This window comes from Callithrix jacchus, chromosome 2 (assembly GCF_049354715.1).
Source record: "Callithrix jacchus isolate 240 chromosome 2, calJac240_pri, whole genome shotgun sequence".
Taxonomy (NCBI): Eukaryota; Metazoa; Chordata; class Mammalia; order Primates; family Cebidae; genus Callithrix; species Callithrix jacchus.
The window spans coordinates 139,366,253-139,387,045 of record NC_133503.1 but is presented as its reverse complement, the minus strand read 5'-3'; the positions used below and the strand labels follow the sequence as shown (position 1 = coordinate 139,387,045).

General features: G+C 40.4%; 1 long non-coding RNA gene across 1 annotated transcript in view; it reads left to right on the top strand.

The window, feature by feature from the left end:
- Positions 1–1,010: 1,010 nt before the first annotated feature.
- LOC118148881 (uncharacterized) overlaps positions 1,011–20,793 on the top strand; it is a 112,865-nt gene continuing 93,082 nt past the window's right edge. Inside the window, exon 1 of the long non-coding RNA XR_004735926.3 lies at positions 1,011–1,079. This is a non-coding gene — a long non-coding RNA (uncharacterized LOC118148881). The remainder of the gene's footprint in view (positions 1,080–20,793) is intronic.

Sequence of the window (20,793 nt, the reverse complement as noted above, 5' to 3'; positions counted from 1 at the left end):
CAGTCCCATAATTAATGAAAAGTTGAGTCACCTTGTTGAATTCTAAAATGAAAGGTGCTGTAATGGCATGAGCCCTGCCAAAAGCTACATCCAAAGACAAAACACTGAGCTCAACTCTATGCATGCAAATAGATAATAAGAGTTCTTTAATTAGATTTTGCTTTGTGATGAAATCACAATTGAACTGTTCTGTAAATCAGAACTTGATTCCTATAAAGTAAAATTGTGAGCTTCATTCTCTGGTCTTCTATCTGCCTGGCCTGGATGAGTGAATCATCAGGCCCACACTGGTTAAGTCCATTATATTCTAGCATACAGATAAAAATTTTGCTCTTTAAAAGATAATTACTCAGAAAACCAAAATAATTCACCCCATTAGCTTGTTCAAAAAGAAATAGCTTTATTTTTAGACCGTGATGTATCCGCATAGATGTTTCTAGCCTTATGTATTGCATATGCTGAGCTAATTTGATTTTGCTGAGACTCCCTTTGTGAATTTCCTGTGAACTGCTGATTATTACACACAGCTTAGGGCCTGGTTCATTTTAAACAAGGTGAGTATGTGGCAAAAATGAGCCCCTGTACAAATGTTCATTTTAGTGTAGAAGCAGGTTCTCACTTCACCAAGATAATGGCCTCCACAGTGAAAAAGAGGCTGAATTCAGTCCTCAAACCCCCTGCCTTACTGTTTGTCACAGAGGCACACCTCGGTGGCCAAGGGTGCCGTTGATCTCCCTGCTGCTGCCATGTGAGTGATTGGGCAGTGTGGCAGCTCCCTCCCTCCACCGGACACTGCCATTCCCCACCTGGCCTTTATGACCTTTGTGGAAAAAAAGCCCTGAGCTGGACCTACCTGCCCACTGGAGGCACTGATCCTAAGACTGTGTGCTTGCCCCAGCAGAAGAGCTGTCGGCGACAGCTGCTTCAGTCTCTGGCATCTCAGCCTCCCAGCCAATTAACTCTGGGAGCTGCTGGCCAAGTAAATCAAAGGGCAGGAAACAGCTAAAATTAGATGTGGAAGGGAGATGAAACCATAGCTCTTTTGAACTCAGAAGCATCCTTTAAGCCAACAGCATAAGGTATATATTTTTTGTTTCTTTTTTCTAACAATACTTTGCTTCACAGTTTGTGTCAGGTAATAGTTCAGTTGATTATAAAGATTTGGGACTTTAAAAATAGTTTTCCTTGACTGCTAGGTTGGGAAATGAGAAGCCACGCTCCTGTGGGTTACTGTGGCTCAGGCTGATTTGTGAGCGATCTGGGTGCTGGATTACATTTATGTTAAAAAATAAGCCCAGAGGATACATCAGTAATTGCTCCTCTGTGGGCTCCCAGTCACATATTTGTGGGCATCTCTTCGTGACTTATGGAGCTGGAAGAACTGACTTCAGCCTTGTACTTGGAGAAAGCTGTGTAAGAATATCTTAAGGAAGAAATCCTTCCTTTCATCCACTCATGGCAGAGTGGCAGGGAGTATGAGCTCCAGAGTTAGACTGGAGTGGGGCCAAATCTTAGCTTCACCCCCACTGATTGTATGATTTCAGATACGTTTCTTCTTTCACTCCCAGTTTCCTTATCTGTAAAGTGGGGATCATAGCACTCATCTTGTTTTGAGAAATAATATAATAAATATATTTTTATGGGGCCTGGCATTTAATAGGCACTCAATGAAGGCTGCATTGTTATCATTTAATCAATATATGTTAAATGCTTGTCATGTATTATGCATTATAAAAGATACCAAGAACTATTAACTATAGAGAGTTGGAGAGAGGAAATATTGGAATATGAAAAACAAATATGAATAGAAGCTATGAATACCAATTAGGTCATAAGTAAAGTGGAACTAAGTGAACAGGACAGGTGTCAATTAGGAGTTCAAAGTTCACTGAACTCTAGATTAGTTGGAGAAGGCTTCAACTAATGGGTGGGATTTAGGGTTGGGATTCTATTCTTGCCACCACTCCCAGACTCATGAATATACAGTTGGCACAGTGGATAAGAGACACACCTCTTATCCACTGCGTGAGGTAGGGTCACAAGAAGGTGCCATTCCCACGTTGTTTTAACTATAGGCCCCACTGTCAGCTACACGGACGGCAATTCTGTGAGAAAATATTCCATGTGCCTGCAGATGACACAGCCTTCATTCTGTAGCAATCTACTTTGCAGAGAGAGAAATAATTCCCTTTCCTTGGTCTTACGTTTATTCAGATTATGTTCACTGATGACCTAATATACATCCATATGCTAAGTGCTAGCTAGAGGCAGAGATGGAAAGACCTGAAAACCAGTCTCTTCTGCTTCCCTTGGACACCCCAGTGTTCAGCCCTTGGTTGCTGATGGAGTCAGTGCCAGAGGCCTCCAGATGATCAGCCTCCCACTACCCAGGCTGCTGCCATGATGGCAAAGGTGAGTGATGTCACATGGCCGTGGCAATGAGTACTGGAGCCCTGTTGAGGTTTGAATAGAAGAAACTTGTCATAATCAAGGGAATCACAAGCTGACATTTAAAAAAATCACCCTCTTTCGTTAGAAGGAAAATCTTCCATTCTCTCTTCGTCCTTCCCGGTTGCTTGCATATTGACCTTAGCCCATAGAGGAATGGACTTTTGTCTCCTCTCTTTCCTCAAGGGAGTGTTGGAGAGAATGCTTCTGAGATCAGTCTTTCTTTCTCCTTTTCTTTCTCTCTCTTTCTCCCTTCTCTCCTTCCTTCCTTCCTTCCTTTGGTTCGTTCCCTCCCTTCCTTTGGTTCTTTCTCTCTTTCTCCCTCTCTCTCTCCCTCCTTCCCTCCCTCCCTTCCTTCCTTCTTTCCTTCCTTGACAGGGTCTCACTCTGTCACTCAGACCTGATCATAGCTCACTGCAACCTTAATCTACTGAGCTCAAGTGATTCTCCTGCCTCAGCCTCCCAAGCACCTGGGACTACAGGTGGTGCCACCATATCTGGCTAATTTTTTAATTTGCAGAGACAGGGTCTCACTGTGTTGGGCAGGCTGGTCTCAAACTCCTGACCTCAAGTAATCTTTCCACATCCGCCTCTCAAAGTGCTGGGATTACAAGTGTGAGCCACTACACCCAGCCCAGTCTTCCTTTAGATGAGCCTCCTTAGCTGTCAATCTGATCGGTCAGTCACCAGGCCGTATTTATCTTAAGGCGTGGTTCAGACCCCACACTGTTTCCTCTGTGCTGAGGTGCAGAAAGCTCTACTCCACTCCCACTCATGTGGACTTAACCCTCTCCCCTTCTTGGAGAGCCTGGCTATTCTCCCAGTTCTTTCTGTTGGGACTTTATTCAGGGGGCGAGACAGGTCTTCTCTCATTGTCCACACTGCTAGTTGGGTTGGGTCACTCTATCTCTCCCAAGATTGATGTTCAGGAAGGAAAGGTCAGGAAGAATGCATTTGTATTGTTTTTGTGCTCTCCTGCTCACACCTGGGGCTTGGTCCCTCTCAGGTAGTTCATTCCAGGGAGTGGGGCCCTTGGTTTCCTCCTCTAATCCCAGCCTGTAGGCTGCCTCAGGCTCTGCAGCTCCGGCAGCTCTGCACAGGCTAGGGAGCAGTTCCCTCTGTTGACATGTTACTCTCAGTGTTTACTTTTGTAAATTTGCTTTTGTAAATTCTCAAACTTCCTTTTCATGGGTTAGTTCTCAGCTATTTGCAGGTGCCTCTATCATGTACTCAGAACTCCTTATGAAGTAAGCAATATTGGCCCCATCTTGAAGGAGAAGGAGAAGGGAGGCCACGGCACAGAAAACTTAAATGTATGATTCAATGTGGCGCAGCAGGCAACAGCAGATCCAGGCATGGAACTCGGGGCTATCCCAGTTCAGTCGTCATCCCCACCGTCTACTTGTTTTTCTCTCCAAAATTCACTCTGTAGGTTGTAATTTTGGTACATTTTCCGCCTCCAATTACATCTTCACTTGTAAAGCTAAGTGAGACCTGAGACATGTAGACACCCAGGAAGCTAGTGGAATCTGACGCTTTCAGCTTAGACTTCTGACATGTGTGTTCATTCCAGATCTGCCATAATTCACGTAATATTCTGCTCTTTCTTCTTTTTCCCAATTCAATTCAAATATATCCGAGTCAAATTCCAGTGTAACTCCAACCTCCTGCTATAAAGCCTTCTCCAGACACTGCAACCTGCATGGATCTCTTTCTTCTTAACATCGGGAGCCAATTCAGCATTTCAGTGTTCTTTCCGGATTTCATGGGGATGATGTAATCTTTTCTACTTTCTTGAGGACAGGAACAGTATCTTCCTCTGCTTTTGACTTTCCGGTAATAACTAGAACAGTGCTAGGCAAATTAGGTGCTCAATGAGTTAGTTGGCCTTTTTAGTCCTTGGGATAATTTTTACATTGAAAGCAGTTTGGATATAAAAGGGCCAGTTGAAAAATGTGATCAAAGCTTCAACAGCCATAGGCATATGGGCTGGATTAACCTGTCTCATTCATCTCAGATGCTCCATTTGCATTTCTGTGACCTTTATATAATGTTATATTAAATCATGATGAAGCTTTAGGTCTTATCACAGTTCTCAGTTTCAACTTTTAGACATTGGAACTTTTCAAAATTGTTATGTTTCTTTATCATTCACCAAATAAGACTATATATAAATCAGTGCATTCTATAGTAGGGATACCAGACATAAACACGAGTCCATTATTCTGAGTCTAAAGTGCCTTCCACTTCACCACTCCGAATATCCAACTGCCTGGAAAAATTCTACAGTCAAAATCTGGCTTGTGTGGGAAGAGGATGTGTATGTGGTGGGGAGATGAAGAGAAGTTGGTTCAGAGGTACAAACGTACAGATAGATAGATAGAGAGATAGAAGGAACACGTTCAAATGTTCAATAGCAGAGTAGGGTGACCATAGTTAACAACAATGCATTATATATTTCAAAATAGCTAGAAAAGAAGACTCAAAATGTTCCCAACACATATAAATAACTAATAGTGTGGTAATGGATACCTTAAATACCCTGACTTGATCATTGCAATTCTATGCATGTAACAAAATTTCACATGTATCCCATAAACATGCATAAGTCTTATGTATCAATTTAAAAAATCTGGCTTTTATATATATATATGTATATATAAACTTTTATTCTAAGTTCAGGGGTACAAGCACAGGTTTGTTACATAGGTAAACGTGTCATGGAGGTCTGTTGTACCGATTATTTCATCACCCAGTTATTAAGCCTAGTGCCCATTAGTTACTTTTCCTGATCCTCTCACTGAAACTTTTAAAGCCAGAATTCAGGATAAACTTGGTCCATATTTATTTAAAATGCAGATTCTTAGGTCTGACCCCGACCATCAGAACAAGAATCTCAGGCTGGGCTTGAGATTCCCTCTCTATCTAATCTTAATGCTCACTAAAGTCAAATAAACACTGTTTTATGGGATTTTTGTTACTGAATAAGAAGATGTGATTTCAAGTGTATCCCTAGAGAGTATTAAATGGAGGATTCAGGGAAATCAGGTATCTGGGTGACTAAAATATTTTATATTAAAATGTGTAATGCATCTTATTTGCTAGCCATGGCTCATACGGTCTCATGATCCTCACTTCCTAGCACGTTTTAGGTACAGCACGCTGACTATGTGCCTGAATCTTTAAACCAACATCATCAGCCCCAGAGTAAGTATTGGGAGTCACAGTGGGAGACTTTGGAAGTGTTAAAATAAGATTTCAATTTGAGTGAGAAGCTCCTTGGATTTTCAAAAGTGCACTTTTTTCCCCTTCCAGTTTAGATTAACTTTCTCTCAATTTTTATAATAGAAAGATCACAAAGAACTGACTGTTGCCTACAGCTGTTAAAGATAGCTCATTAGGATAGGTGTGAACTGGGAGCTCATTAGCCCCTTCCGGTTTCCCAGCTGCAAAGGTCAGGGCAGACTAGCTACTATCACAGGGTCGGAGTGTGAATGGCAGCTGGTCAGGAAAGATAAATAAGACAAGATGGGGAGCAAAGCAAGGTTACTATTACAAGAGGTGTCATCCGGGTAATAATGGAACTTAACCAATGAAAAATCACTCAAATCATGACCAAGCCCAAAAGGAAAATAACCCCTGTGCTTCCAGAATTTATTGCAGCATTGTAATTGTTTGGCCATTAAAATGTCACTTGCAGAATGAAATAGTTGGGAATGCTGACTATAAAATGAAATTGTTTCTTAATTCTTCTCAAAGTATTCCAAGCATTATTGAATGACCAGTTTATTAGGTCTCTAGGGAAATAATTATGACTTGCATCCTCTTTGAAATGTAGCCCTACCATTCTCTTTTTCTTCTCTCTCTCTCTGTGTGCTCATTCTATTTTTATCTCTTTTTCTATGTCTCTCCAAGCTCATGAATTGTTTTCTTAGGAATCATTGAGGAACCATGCTAATGAGGACTTGAATTTTCAGTGCTTTACACAATGTAGCTTATTCTTGTTGACAGTACATCTCTACTGTGGCTCTATTTGGAAATAATGCCTTATTCTAGGAGGAAGGTCTTCATGAACCTTTGGAACTCCATCTTTCATCTTATCATTTCACCACTTCATGAGATAGAATACTGCAGTGTTCAGATTAAAATATCATATGACCAGCATCCTCCACCATGCAATCTCATTCATTAAATATCTTTCATTAAAATAGCTACAATAGCACAGAAAATGAAGACAGAGAAAATATGGAAATGATGCCTTTAAAAGAATAAAAATGGATGACACATGCCAGATTTTTGGAGGAATCTCTGTTCATCATATGAGACAAATGGAGTAGATTTAAGAAATGCAGCCAGGTTTTAGGTCACATGAGAGTGACACGTGAAAAATGTAGAGTTTAGACCTTCTCTGTTCTCCCTTAGGCAGAGACTCAAGGCTTTTGTCCATCAGAATATAGCATAGCTGCCTTATCTTGCAGGTGTTGACCCATTAAGTGGCCAAAGTACTCACTTCCCATAACTTCTGCAGCCCATTACTTTACTTTTCTGCATGTATAAGAGGGAGTGATCCCAGACAACAGTGGGGAGGAATTAGGAGTGTGTTGTTGATTAGAGATTTTTTATATTTTGGGCCTGGCTCGGAGGCTTACACCTGTAATCCCAGCACTTTGGGAGGCCAAGGTTGATGGATCCCTTGAGCCCAGGAGTTTGAGACCAGCCTGGGCAAGGTTAAGGTCTCCCAGCATGGGAGACCCCATCTCTACTAAAATACAAAAAATTAGCTGGGTGTGGTGGTGCATGCCTGTAGTCCCAGCTACTTGGGGGCTGAGGTGGGAGAATCACCTAAGCCTGGGTTGCAGTGAGCTGAGATCACATCACTGGACTCCAGTCTGGATGATGGGAGTGAGACTTGGGAGAGAGAAAGAGAGAGAGACTGTCTGTATTTTTATAGGAGTAGTGTCTTACCTTGGTTTGGGTTTTCCCAGCAGCAGACATTGAGGCAGTAAAGCCAATCCCTATTTTTGGGGGGTGGAAAATGGAGGAAGGATCCCAAAAGGTGTGGTAGGGAAGAAACGACCAGCGGGAGAGGGTAGCAAATAAAGGTTCTTACGAAAAGAGTTACTACTACGGTAACAGAGTTTAATTTCTCTGAGGAACATTGAGTGGTCGTCTAAAACATGGGCCTTGGAGTTATCTCACCTAAGAATTGAGGGACCTGGGATATTTATATGCTAGTTCCCATCAGTTATTAATCAAAGGCTGCTCCTGAGGCCATGGTATAATTTCCCAGCCACATCTGGCCTGCTGTGCACAGGATCAGAGTTGCTCTGTAGGTCAGAGGAAACCCCCAGGCAAATGAACCTAGGTGCTGACAAGTAGAAGGTTGCTGTGCTCTGAAGTGTTAAGGGTGAGGGAATCTGGGCAGGGCACCGACAGTGTCAACAGCAGTTAAGACCTTGTGCCACTCAGATCCACCTGTGCCCTGTGTTAGGTTTACTCTATCCCATCACTGCTTTTTCAAGGTCACAAATACAACTTTTTTTTGGCATTAGTGGGCCAGGATCTCACTGTCTACTGCCACAGTCTTTCCCATGATGTTCATTGATCAGCTCTCTCTTCTATTCTACCTTTTGTAGACCCTCCTCTCCCTTGGCCAGCATTTCCGCTGGTTTAGATTGCTCACCTTATGGAATAACTCAGACCTTTGTCTCTGAGAGGTCTAAGTGCCAGATTAGGATGAATATTTCTTTTTCTGTGCAATCCGATGTCCTGGCGGGTCTGATATTATCCATGTCATAAAAGGCAGTGCTGTTTGTACAGTCAGTTGATGTCCCATGCTCAGGTACTCAGTTACTTCATGGCCACAGCGGCACCTGGGAGCTGCTTTCTGAATGAAGAGCTGTCTCTGTGGGTGGCATGGACTTGATCTAGACCTCTGGGGCTCTGCATTGTGGTTCTCCCGTTGAGGCTTGTCAAAGGTCCTAGAGAGCCTAGCAGCATGGAATCTTCTGGGTTGCAGAGCCTAAACACTAGAGTTGCTTGTGCCACAACCTGGACCAGTTCCAGCGCCCTCACTTGCTCCGCGGCTACTGTATTAGTTTTCTTTGGCTGCCGTAACAAAATACAACACATTGGGTGGCTTGAACAACAAAATCTTGTACAGTTCTGAAGGCTAGAAGTCTGAGATCCAGGTGTCGGCAGGTCTGGTCTCTTTGGAGGCTTCTCCCTGGCTTGCAGATGGCTGGGCCTTTTCTCTTGCAGGGCCTTTTCTCTGTCTCTGAGAGGTCTAAGTCTCAGATTAGGATGGATTTTTTTTTTTTCTGTGCAATTGTATGTGAGCTTCTTGGCACTTCCTTATGTGTCCACATTTCCTCTTCTTGTGAGAACATTAGTCAGATTGGATTGAACCCATTCTAACTTCCTTATTTTAACTAATTAATCTCTTAAAGGGCCTATCTCCAAATATAGTCACATTCTGAGGTACCGGAAGTTAGGGTTTTGACAGCTACATTTTGGAGGGATGCATTTGGCCCATAACACCCACTCAAACAAAACTAGAAGCCTTTGACTGACTACCAGAAGAGTTGGAGCAGTATTCACAAGTGCGGTGGGTGTGGTCTCCAAAATTTGAAGAGGTCCCCTGGGCATCATACCACTTTCTTAGTGGTAGGAGGTACAAAGTGCACCGATTTGTTTTCCTCTTGGAGCACTGACCTGGCTTTTCCCAAACGACGGGGCCCCTGAAAGCTTTACTGACCACAGCAAAGCCCTTGCGTGTGTGTAAACTTCCTCTTCCACTCTCTGATCCCGATGTATATGACCAGAATACTTACCACTTCCTGTCCCCCAGGCCCGATTAAATGATGTTGCCAGCACAGTGAAACCTTGAGATTGCCTGCAGAATATCCTGATGATCTTGATCCTGTTAACCTTTGTTGTAACCTAGCCATGAGGGCATGGCAGTGAATGTATGTATTTGTCTATTCTAAGTGACAGCAAATTGCTTTTGATGCTCCTTTCTAGTAGGGGTTGAAGAGCATGCATTTTCCAATTCAGTAGTCTTATACCAAGTACAAGAGACCGTGTTGATCTGTTGTAGTAAAAATACTGAATCTGGAACGGCAGTTGTGGTTGGGGTTAATACTTGGTCATGATAGTCCACCGTAAAATGCATGACCCAACTGGCTTTTTCTAGAACACACACTGGTGCGCTAAATGGGGATACGATGGGACCACCATCCTACCCTCCTTTACGTCTTTGAGGATAGCCCCAATCTCTGCCATTCTTCCTGTGTTGAAGCATTGCTTCTCATTTTCTTGTTAGGGCAGAGGGGGGCAATTTCGAGGTTTTCACCAGGCTTTACCTATAATATCTCAGTCAAGAGATATCACACATGCTATTTTAACAGACAAACTTAATGTAAAGAATTATTAAGTAGTTATTAAAAAACTGGAGAGAACACTAAGATATCTCAGCCACAGCTCAGGGAACAAGGGGAGAAGTTGAAATTACTGATATGTAAAGCTTGCAGTAGGAGCTGAATCTCAGACCTCTGGCGGGGCCACTACTCAGCTTATGTTGACGACCCTGAGCTCAAAGGCGGCATTCCCTGGGGCTGTGACCCAGAACTCTGAGGAAGAGGTCCTGGTCTGTTGTGCCCGTGTTTCAGAGGACCACGGTGAGATTTGTCCTGCCGGTGCTGGAAATCCTGCAAACTGAATGCACACTGTGACTGCAGCACACTGCGAATGCCGAGGGGAGCAATGAGCCTGAGGTGCCGCGACAGGAACACGAAGCACACGCCTTCTTATTCCTCAAGTTTCCCATATTGGAAGAGCTGAATGGAGAGCCAGCTGGCAAAGCAGAAATGTGGCTTGCAGAGCCCCAGCCCTGGCATCACAAAGCAGAACATAAAAGTGTGTGTGTGGGAGGTGGAAGAGGTAGGGGTGGGTTGAAGCTGAGAGACAATAGCTTAAAAACTATCACAGGGCTCTTATTCCAGAGATCAGGCAACCAATACAAGATTCCACCTGCCCATATTGCTCCAGATTATGCACTCAAGAACTAGAGAAATGATCGCAGGTGTGTCTGCAAATACATCGAGTCTATAATAAGACAGACGTGCGCCTAGACTCCATTTATCACCTGACCTTCAATGTTCCCTCTGTAATAGGTATGCCCTGATGGTGTTTTGGGTCCCCAAGTCAGTGTCAACTTAGATCCTGTATCAAAGAGCCATTGAAAAATCATGCGGATATTCTTCTTTTTCCAGTGTGTCATTACTCAGGTAAATGGCTCTGTTGTTTTGGGAAGGACTGGTAGAATCATGACTGAGAGCACTTGCTGTGACATTGCAGAGTTCTCCACAAGGGGACTCAGCCACTCCTTCAATTGGTTGGTTCTAGGTCTGAGAATTGGCTCAGGTCTGGAAACTGGGTGAACCATCATAACTTCCCACTGGGGAGTGCATGTCAACTTTCTGCTCATCCACTTTTAACCTCTTGTGATCCTATGTCTTAAGCAGTACACCTGTTGGTTGACCATCTATTTTGTCTCTGGGAACACTATGGCTGCCCCAGCTTTCATTGTGACCTTGCTGCCCATTACGGTAGTTATGCCCCACCCTTGTCCCTGGCAGTTAAGTGTTGTTACCTGGCTTGAGCTCTTTTGGAATCTCATCATCTCACTGACACTGGGGAGCCTGATGGTGGCTGTTCTCTGCAGGCTGGCATTAGCAGTATAAGGCTACATGTACGGCTAAGGATTCAATCCATGGCTGGAGAGAGTTATCAGGCCATCATCACCAACCTATTCATCAGAATGCCTTGACTGAAATCTTGACTCTGTCAGTTACTTACAGGATGACCTTGGGCAAGTTAGTCAGCATCTGTGTGTCTCAGTTTCTCTTTCTGTAAAATGGGAATATTAATAGTACCTACCCCAGAGAGCTGTTGGGTGGATTCAATAGGTGAATCGCTAAGTTGCTCAGACCACTGCCTCACATATCGTAAACCCTATTATCAGGCCAGGGGCAGTGGCTTATGCCCGTAATCCCAGCACTTTGGGAGGCCAAGGCAGGAGGATCACTTGAGGTCAGGAGTTTGAGACCAGCCTGGCCAACACAGTGAAACCCCATCTCACCTTAAAAAAAATAGCTATTATTATTCCTATGAAAATTAAAAAAACTAGCAAGAAAGCTAACCATTATTCTTCAATGTCATTCTGGAAATTATAAAAAACAATTAGACATGAAAAAAATACGTGAGGTCAAATACTGGAAAAAGACACAAAATTATCATTATTTATGGATTATGTAGTTGGCCATCTAGAAAAATTCCAAAAATATCAATGAAAAACCATATACAATTAAAGAGAATCAGTAATATGGCCAAATCAAGAGTTTCCTTACCCATTGCAATAGCCTCTAGAATGTAAAATAAATAGGGGGAGAAAACCTTACAAGAGCCAAAGTATTTTTATAAAGGAAACTGCAGACATTTAAGAGAAGCTAAGACAAATGGGGTACTGTTTCTGGATGGTGATTATCACTATTGGAGAGATAGCAATTCTCCCACAATTAATTAAAAAATTTATTACACAGTTCCAATCAAAATTCAAACATTATTTTTGTAACTTAAAAATGATCCCCCAGTTTATCTTGGAAAACAAACAATGAGAACAGTAATAACAAATATTAAAATAAGAATCATGGGGTATATATTACCACCAGATGTCAGAACACATTTATAACGTCAACATGGTTTAAATATTTTTACTGGTGGATAGATAAAAAGAGAAAAAGTAGGAAAACCTTAAAAGTCTATAAATAGATCTTACATATATACTTAAAAGTATGTAACAAAATTTCCATTTCCAATTAGAGAGGAAAAGGTAGATAGACTTTTCAGTGACTGACTAATTGCCAGGGAAACAATTAAGTTTGTTTTCCTACCCCATGACTTACTCCAAAATAAATTCTTAACTGCTTAAGAATTAAGCGTATAAATATGAAACGATAAGAAAAGGTAAAATTATATAAATATCATACAATCTTAGGGTGAGGAAGAGAAAAGACTATGTAATGTAGAAAACAAAGAACAAAAACAGTAGATTTAAACATAAAAATTAGAAATGTATGGTGTCATAAAACATGAACAAAACAGAAATTGGGAAACATATTTATAAAATAAATGACAGACAAAACACTCATATTTGTTTAGAAGATTTTTTATTTTTTAATTGACATGTAATAGCCGTTCACATTTATGGAGTACCTAGTGATATTTCAATACATATAATGTATAGTTATCAGATTAGGGTAATTAGCATATCCACAGTCACAAACATTTATCATTTCTTTGTGTTGGGAACATTCCTCCTTCTAGCTATTTGAAAGTATATAATATATTATGATTAATTACGTCATTCTGCAGTGGTGTAGAACTTTAGAATTTATTCCGCTGTCTAGATGTAAATTTTGTATCTTTTAGAAAAAACTCACCCTATCCCTTCTCCCCTTCCCCTTCCCAGCCTCTGATAGCCTCTGTTCTACTTTTTACTTCTATGAGATCAACGTTTTTAGCTTTCACATGAGTGAGGACATGTGAATGTTTAACTTACTGTTCCTAGCTTATTTCACTTAATGTCCTCCAGCTCTATCCATGTTGCTGTAAATGACAGGATTTCACTCTTTTTTGTGGTGGAATAGTATTCCATATGTATATATATATACCACATTTTCTGTATCATCTGCTGTTGGCACCTAGGTTGATTACATAGTTGGCTACTGTGAATAGTGCTGCAGTAAACATAGGGGCGCAGACCTCTCCTCGATATCCTGATTTCCCTTCCTTTGGCTAAATGCCCAATAGTGGGATTGTTAGATTATGTGGTAGTTCTATTTGTAGTTGTTTTTTTTTTTTTTTAAATTTAAAGGGCCGTCTATACTCTCCTCTCTATGGCTGTACTAATTTACATTCCCACCAACAGAGTATAAAAGTTCTCCTTTCCTTGTATCCTTACCAGCACTTGTTATTTTTTGTCTTTTTGATTATAGCCATCTTAACTGGGGTGAGATCATACCTCATTGTGGTTTTCATTTGACGTTGAGCATTTATATATATATCTTTGTTGGCCACCTGTATGTCTTCTTTTGAGAAATGTCTACTCCGATCATTTGACCATTTTAAAATCCGATTTTTGTTGCTGTTGTTGAGTTGTTTGAGCTCCTTGATATTCTGGATATTAATCATCCATTGGATGAATAGTTTGCAAATGATTTCTCTCATTCTTTAGGTTGTCTTTTCATTCTGTTGATTGTTCCTGCTGTTCTACAGAAGCTTTTTAGTTTGGTATAATCCCATTTGTTTATTTTTGCTTTTATTGACTATGCTTTTGACGTCTTATTCATAAAATCTCTTCCCAGGCCAATGTCCTGAAGTGTTTTCTCCAAGTAGTTTTATAGTTTTGGGATGCACATTTACATCTTTGATTCATTTCTAAAAAATTTTAATTTTGTGGGTACATAGTAGGTGTATATATTTATGGGGCATATGAGATATTTTGATACAGGCATGCAATGTGAAATAAACACATCATGGAGAATGGGGTATCCATCCTCTTAAGCATTTATCCTTTGAGTTACAAACAGTACAATTACTCTTTAAGTTATTTTAAAATGTAAAATTAAGTTATTCTTGACTTTAATCACCCTGTTATGCTATCAAATAGTAGGTCTCATTCTTTCTAACTAAATTTTGGTACCAATTAATCATCTGCAACTATCCCCCAGCCTCCACTACCCTTCTCAGCCTCTGGTAACCATCCTTCTACTCTGTATCTCCATGAGTTCAATTGTTTTAATTTATAAATCCCACAAATAAGTGAGAACATGTGATGTTTGTCTTTCTGTGCCTGGCTTATTTCACTTAACGCAATGATCTCCATCCATGTTGTTGCAAATGACTGGATCTCATCCTTTTTATGGCTGAATAATACTCCATTGTGTAGATATACTACATTTTCTTTATCCATTCATCTGTTGATGGACACTTAGGTTGCTTCCAAATCTTAGCTATTGTAAACAATGCCGCAACAAATGTAGGAGTGCAGATATCACTTTGATATACTGATTTTCTTTCTTTGGGATATATACCCAGCCCTGGGATTGCTGGATCATATGATAGATCAATTTTCAGTCTTTTGAGGAACCCCCAAACTGTTCTCCATGGTGTTTGTACTAATTTACATTCCCATCTACAGTGTACAAGAGTTCCCTTTTCTCTGCATCCTCACCAGCATTTGTTACTGCCTGTCTATTGGATAAAAGTCATTTTAACCGGGGAGAGATAATATCTCATTATTGTTTCGATTTGCATTTCTCTGATGATCAATGAAGTTGAGCACCTTTTTATATACCTTTTACCACTTGTATGTCTTTTTTTGAGAAATGTCTATTCAGATATTTTGACCATTTTTAATTGGGTTATTAGATTTTTTTGCCGTAGAATTGTTTGAGCTCTTTTTATATTCTGAATATTAATCCTTTGTCAGATGGCTAGTTTGCACATATTCTCTCCCATTCTGTGGGTTGTCTGTTTACTTTGTTGATTGTATCCTTGGCTCTGCAGGTTTTTAACTTGATATGATCCCATTTGTCCATGTTTGCTTTGGCTGCCTGTGCTTGTGGAATAGTACTCAACAAATTTTTGCCCAGATTAATGTCCTAGAGATTTTCCCCAATGTTTTCCTGCAGTAGTTTCAAAGTTTTAGGTCTTAGATTTAAGTCTCCAATCCATTTTGATTTTATTTTTGTATATGGCAAGAGGTAGGGATCCAGTTTCTATTCTTTTGCATATGAATATCTAGTTTTCTCAGCACTATTTATTGAAGAGACTGTCTTTTGTTCTGTGTGTTCTTGGCACCTTTGTCAAAAATGAGTTTACTGTAGGTGTGTGGATTATTTTTGAGTTCTCCATCCTATTCCATTGGTCTATGTGTCTGTTTTTACGCCAGTACTATGCTGTCTTGGTTACTCTAACTCTGTAGTATAATTTGAAGTCAGGTAAATATGATTCTTCCAGTTTTATTCTTTTAGCTTAGGATAGCTTTGGGTATTCTGGGTCTTTTGTGATTCCATATAAATTTTAGGATTGTTTTTTCTATTTCTGTGAAGAGTGTCATTGTTATGATAGGGATTGCATTGAATCTGTAGATTGCTTTGGGTAGTATAGACATTTTAACAATATTGATTCCTCTCATCCATGAACATGGAATATTTTTCCATTTTTTGGTATACTCTTTAATTTCTTTCATCAGCGTTTTAGAGTTTTCATTACAGAAATCTTTTACTTCTTTGGTTAAGTTGATTCATACGTATTTTATTTTATTTGTAGCTATTATAAATGGGATTACTTTTTCAGATTGTTAGCTGCTGGCATATAGAAATGTTACTGATTTTTGTATGTTTCTTTTGTACCCTGCAACTTTACTGAGTTTGTCTATGAATTCTAAGAGTTTTTTGGTAGAGGCTTTAGGTTTAAGATCTTGTCATCTGCAAACAGGGACAGTTTAACTTTCCCTTTTCCAATCTGGATGCCCTATATTTCTTTCTGTTGCCTGTTTGCTCTGGCTAAGACTTCCAGTACTATGTTGAATAAGAGTAGAGAGAGTAGGCATCTTTGTCTTGTTCTAGTTGTAAGAGGAAAAGCTTTCAGCTTTTCCCCATTCAGTGTGATGTTGTCTGTGGGTTTGTCATCTATCACCTTTGTTATATTGAGGTACTTTCCTTCTATACCTAATTTATTGAGAGTTTTTTTTATCATGAAGCACTATTAAATTTTATCAAATGCTTTTCCTGTATTTATTTTGCTGATCTTTAAAATTTTTTTTAATTCTCAATTTTATTTAGTTCCGCTTTAATTATTATTGTTTCCTTCTAATTTTGAGTTTGGTTTGTTCTTGCTTTTCTAGTCCTTAGATGCATTGTTAAGTTGTTGTTTGAAATCTTTCAGTTTTTTCTTTTCATTTTTTTCTTTGAGACAGGTTCTCACTCTGTTTCCTGGGCTATAGTGCTGGAATGGCATGATCTTGGCTCTCTGCAGCCTCAACCTCCTGGGCTCAAGTGATCCTCCCACCTCAGCTTCCCAAGTAGCTGGGACTACATGCACAGATGAACACAACCAGCTAATTTGTGTATTTTTTTTTTTTTTTTTTTTTTTTTTTTTGTAGAGACAAGGTCTTACTATGTTACCCAGCCTGGATTAAACTCCCAAGCTCAAATAATCTGATTGCCTTGGCCTCCCAAAATTCTGTTATTACTGAGACCAGGTTGTGGGACATGGGGGAGGCTCAGCTCCTCGATAGGATGTGTTCTTCCAGGCCCTTGGTCCCTCACTCACTCAAGAATGGGGGAAAAGATCCCAATAGGCATAACGACTGCATTTAAATAAATATCAGACCCCAAAGAGTTTTTCAGAGAGAGAGAAATGGGAGAAAGAGAGAGAGAGAGAGAGAGAGAGAGAGAGAGAGCGAGAGAGCGAGAGAGAGCGCAAGCTCCGATGCTGTTGTGAGAGGGGAATCCAGAAATGGAGTTGTGGGAGATGAGGGAGAAGAGGACTTTTAACCTGGGAATTCTTCCTGCCCTATTCAGAATAGTTTTCTGTCCAATGAAAGAGTTCTTCTAAACTTCCACTGGAGTGATTGATCTTTGATTTCTGACATCTGATTTGTTGTTTGGCCCACAGTCCTCCCATAGTTTCTCATGGGCTTTTCTAAACAAAGGAAGCTCACCTGGGCAGTCTGTGTCCCACATGTGCAAAAGTTAAACAAAGACCTCTAAGCTCCTGGATGGAGATGTGAAAGAAGGCAGGTCAGGCATGTCGCTGGGAAGTTCTTGCCTTTGAAACCACGCCCCCTTGTGGACCTGAGAAGAGAATGCATTCCCTCATTACAATCATGTGCCACCATGCCTGCCCCTTTCTAGTTTTTTGATGTAGACTATACGTAAAAATGATTATTATTATAATCTTGCCTTTTAATACTGCCTTTGCTTTATCCCACAGGTTTTGGTATGTTGTGTTTCTATTTTCATTGGTTTTAGGAATTTTAAAATTTTATTCTTAATTTTTTTCTTCTCCCATTCGTTATTCAGGAGCATGTTGTTTAATTTCCATATGTTTGTGTCGTTTTAAATGTTCTTAATATTATTGATTTCTACTTTGATTGCACTGTGGTAAGATAAGGTACGTGATATGATTTGCATTAACAATTTTTTTTAAGACTTGTTTTGTGTCCTAACATATGATCAATCCTGGAGAATATTCCATGTGCTCATGAAAAGAATGTGTATTTTGCAGCTGTTGGGTGAAATGTTCTGTGAATGTCTGGTAGGTCCATTTGCTCTATGGTGTAGTTTAAATCCCGCATTTCTTTGTTTATTTTGCTTGATTTTCTAGGTCATCTGTTCAATGTTAACAGAGGCATGTTGAGGTCCCCAGCTATTATTGTATTAAGAACAATCTCTCCCTTTAGATCTAATATTTGCTTTATATATCTAGGGACTTCAGTGTATAATGGTTATATTCTTTTGCCAAATTGATCTCTTTATTATTATATAATCTCATTCTTTGTCTCTTTCCAGCTTTTGACTTGAAATATGTTTTGTCTTATATAAGCATAACTATTTCAGCTCACTTTTGGTTTCTGTTTGCATAGGATATCCCTTACCATCCTGTCACTTTCAGTCTATGTGTGTCTTTATGGGTAAGGTAAGCTTCTTATAGACAGAACATAATTGCATCTTTTAAAAAAATCTATTTAGCTGCTCTACATCTTTTAAATGGGAAATTTAGTCTCTTCTAATTCAAGATTATTATTTGATAGGTGAGGGTATACTCCTTTCATTTTATTGAATGTTTTCTGTTTGTTTTGTATATTGTTTATTCCTTACTTCCTCTTCTATTGGATTTCTTTGTGTCTGCAGTTTTCCATAATGATAAGGATTGGTTCCTTCCATTTCTTCCTTTGCGTGTCAGCTCTACCAGTGAGTTTTATAGTTCTGTTTTTTTAATGATGGTGGTTATTATCTTTTCATGTCCAGATGTGAAAATGCCTTGAGCATTTCTTGTAAGGTCAGTCTAATGGTGATACATTCCCCTACTTTTTGCTTGTCTGTGAAGAATTTTCTCTTTCGTTTTTGAAGAATGGTTTTGCTGGGTATAATATTCTTGACTATCAGGTTTTTTTTCTTTTTTTTTTTTCTGTCAGTACTTTGAATATATCTCATTCTCTCTTGACCTATAAAGTTTCTGCTGAGAAATCCACTGTTAGTCTAATGGAGATTCCCTTATATGTGGCTTGATGTTTTTCTCTGGCTGTTTTTAGGATTCTTTTTGTCTTTAACTTTTGGAAATTTGACTATAATGTTCCTTGAAAAGGATCTGCTTGGGTTAAATCCATTTGGGGTTCGTTGAGCTTCCGGCATCTAGATATCCATACTCCTCTCAAGACTTGGAAAGTTTATAGCTATTATTTAATTAAATATGTTTTCTATATCTATTCCCTTCTCTTTTCCCTCTGGAATACTGATAATGTGAGTATTTGTTTACTTAGTCAAGCCCCATATATCCCATAGGCTTCCTTTATTATTTTTTATTCATTATTCTTTTTTGTGTCATTTCAAAAGATCTGTCTTCAAGTGCAGAAATTCTTTCTTCTGCTTGGTCTAGTCTGTGATTTAAGCTCTCATTTGTACTTTATAATTTCATTGATTGAATTCTGCAGCTTTAGGATTTCTGTTTGTTTGTTTTTTTTTAAATATATCTATCTGTTTGTTGCATTTCTCAGTCAAATAATAAATTGTTTTTCTGATTTCATTGAATTGTGTGTATTCTCTTGTATCTCACATAATTCCTCAAGATTATTATTTTGAATTCCTTTTCTGGCATTTTGTATATTTTCTTATGATTGGGTCTGCTACAGAAGAATTATTGTGTTCCTTTGGAAGCCTAATATTTCTTTGCTTTTTCATGTTTGATGTGTTTTTAGTTGATTTCTATACATCTGATAGAATTGTCGCCTCTTCCAGTTTTATAAAGTAGGTTTCATAGGAAAAGACTAATTCATATATATGGGTCCTGGGTATTGTTTGGAGTGCATTGGCTTTGGTTCTAGGTGGACACAGTAGTATAGCCTCTGTGTAGTTTCTTCAGCTGCAAGCCACACTAGCAATGTTTGTGAGTGTCTCAGTAGCCTAGGCTGAGAGAGTTGTGATGGAGGTGATGCAGCTTTGTTAGGGGTGGGTTCACCGGGTCACTGAACTGTTGCTTAGGTTAGGGGCACATGTGTGCACACACTGGGTCAGTCAACTTGGAGTCTGGCTTGCTGGGGTTGAGACCATGGGGCTATTACACTGGCTGGGGGCATGGGCATATGGTTGCTAGGTCAGCCTAAGAGTGTATATGCCAGAGTAAGCCTGTAGAACTGTTTCCCAGGCCCAGGACATGGCTGCATAGCTTCTTAGCTAGCTTGGGTGCATGTCTGGTGAGGCTGACCCATAGGGTGTTTCTCAGGCCTAGGATAAGAGTGCACAGCTTCTCAGTCAGCCTTGGGATATGCCTGTGAGGCACAGCCCATGGGGCTGTTTCTCTGTCCTGGGCCACAAGTGCACAGCTGCTCAGCTGGCCTGGAAACATGTCTTCTGGGCATGTCCTGTGTGGATGTTTCTCAGGCCTGAGACATGGGCATGAGGCCTTTGGGCAGGCCAGGGATGTCGAAGGGGGGCAAGTGGATGCCACTGGGCTGTTTTTCAGGCCCCGGGCACAAGCATGAAGCTACACCACTGGCTTTGGGGGCATATCAGCTTCTTGACAACTCAGGGACTTCTCCTGCTCAGGGGAGGACACACAGTGGTTTGGCTAGCTCAAGGGTGAGTTTGCCCTGGGTGGGACTGGCAGACTATTCCTCTAGCTGAAAGTGTATGTGTATGGGTTTGTTTCCTGCTGTGTAGAACCAGAGTCTCAGCTGGCGATCAGCTCAGGCTGGGGCTGTGGCATTCAGTCACCTATGTGGGCTTGGTGTAATGAAGATGGAGCCCCAGCATTGGACAGGTACAGTAGCTACTGGCCCCCAGGGAGAGACACTCCAGAGGTGGCTCTGGTCTCAACATGGCACCATATTGCTATAGCTTGGCTCACAGGGGCTGGATGGGGTGCAAAGAGAGCATACCTTGTGCTCCTAATACAGAACAAAGTAGCTGTGTGAATTCCTGGCAGCTCTCCAAACTGGGTTCAGGGCTTGTGAGGACTGTGGGGTTCTCCTGTTGTAAGAACTGTAAGTGTCTGCAG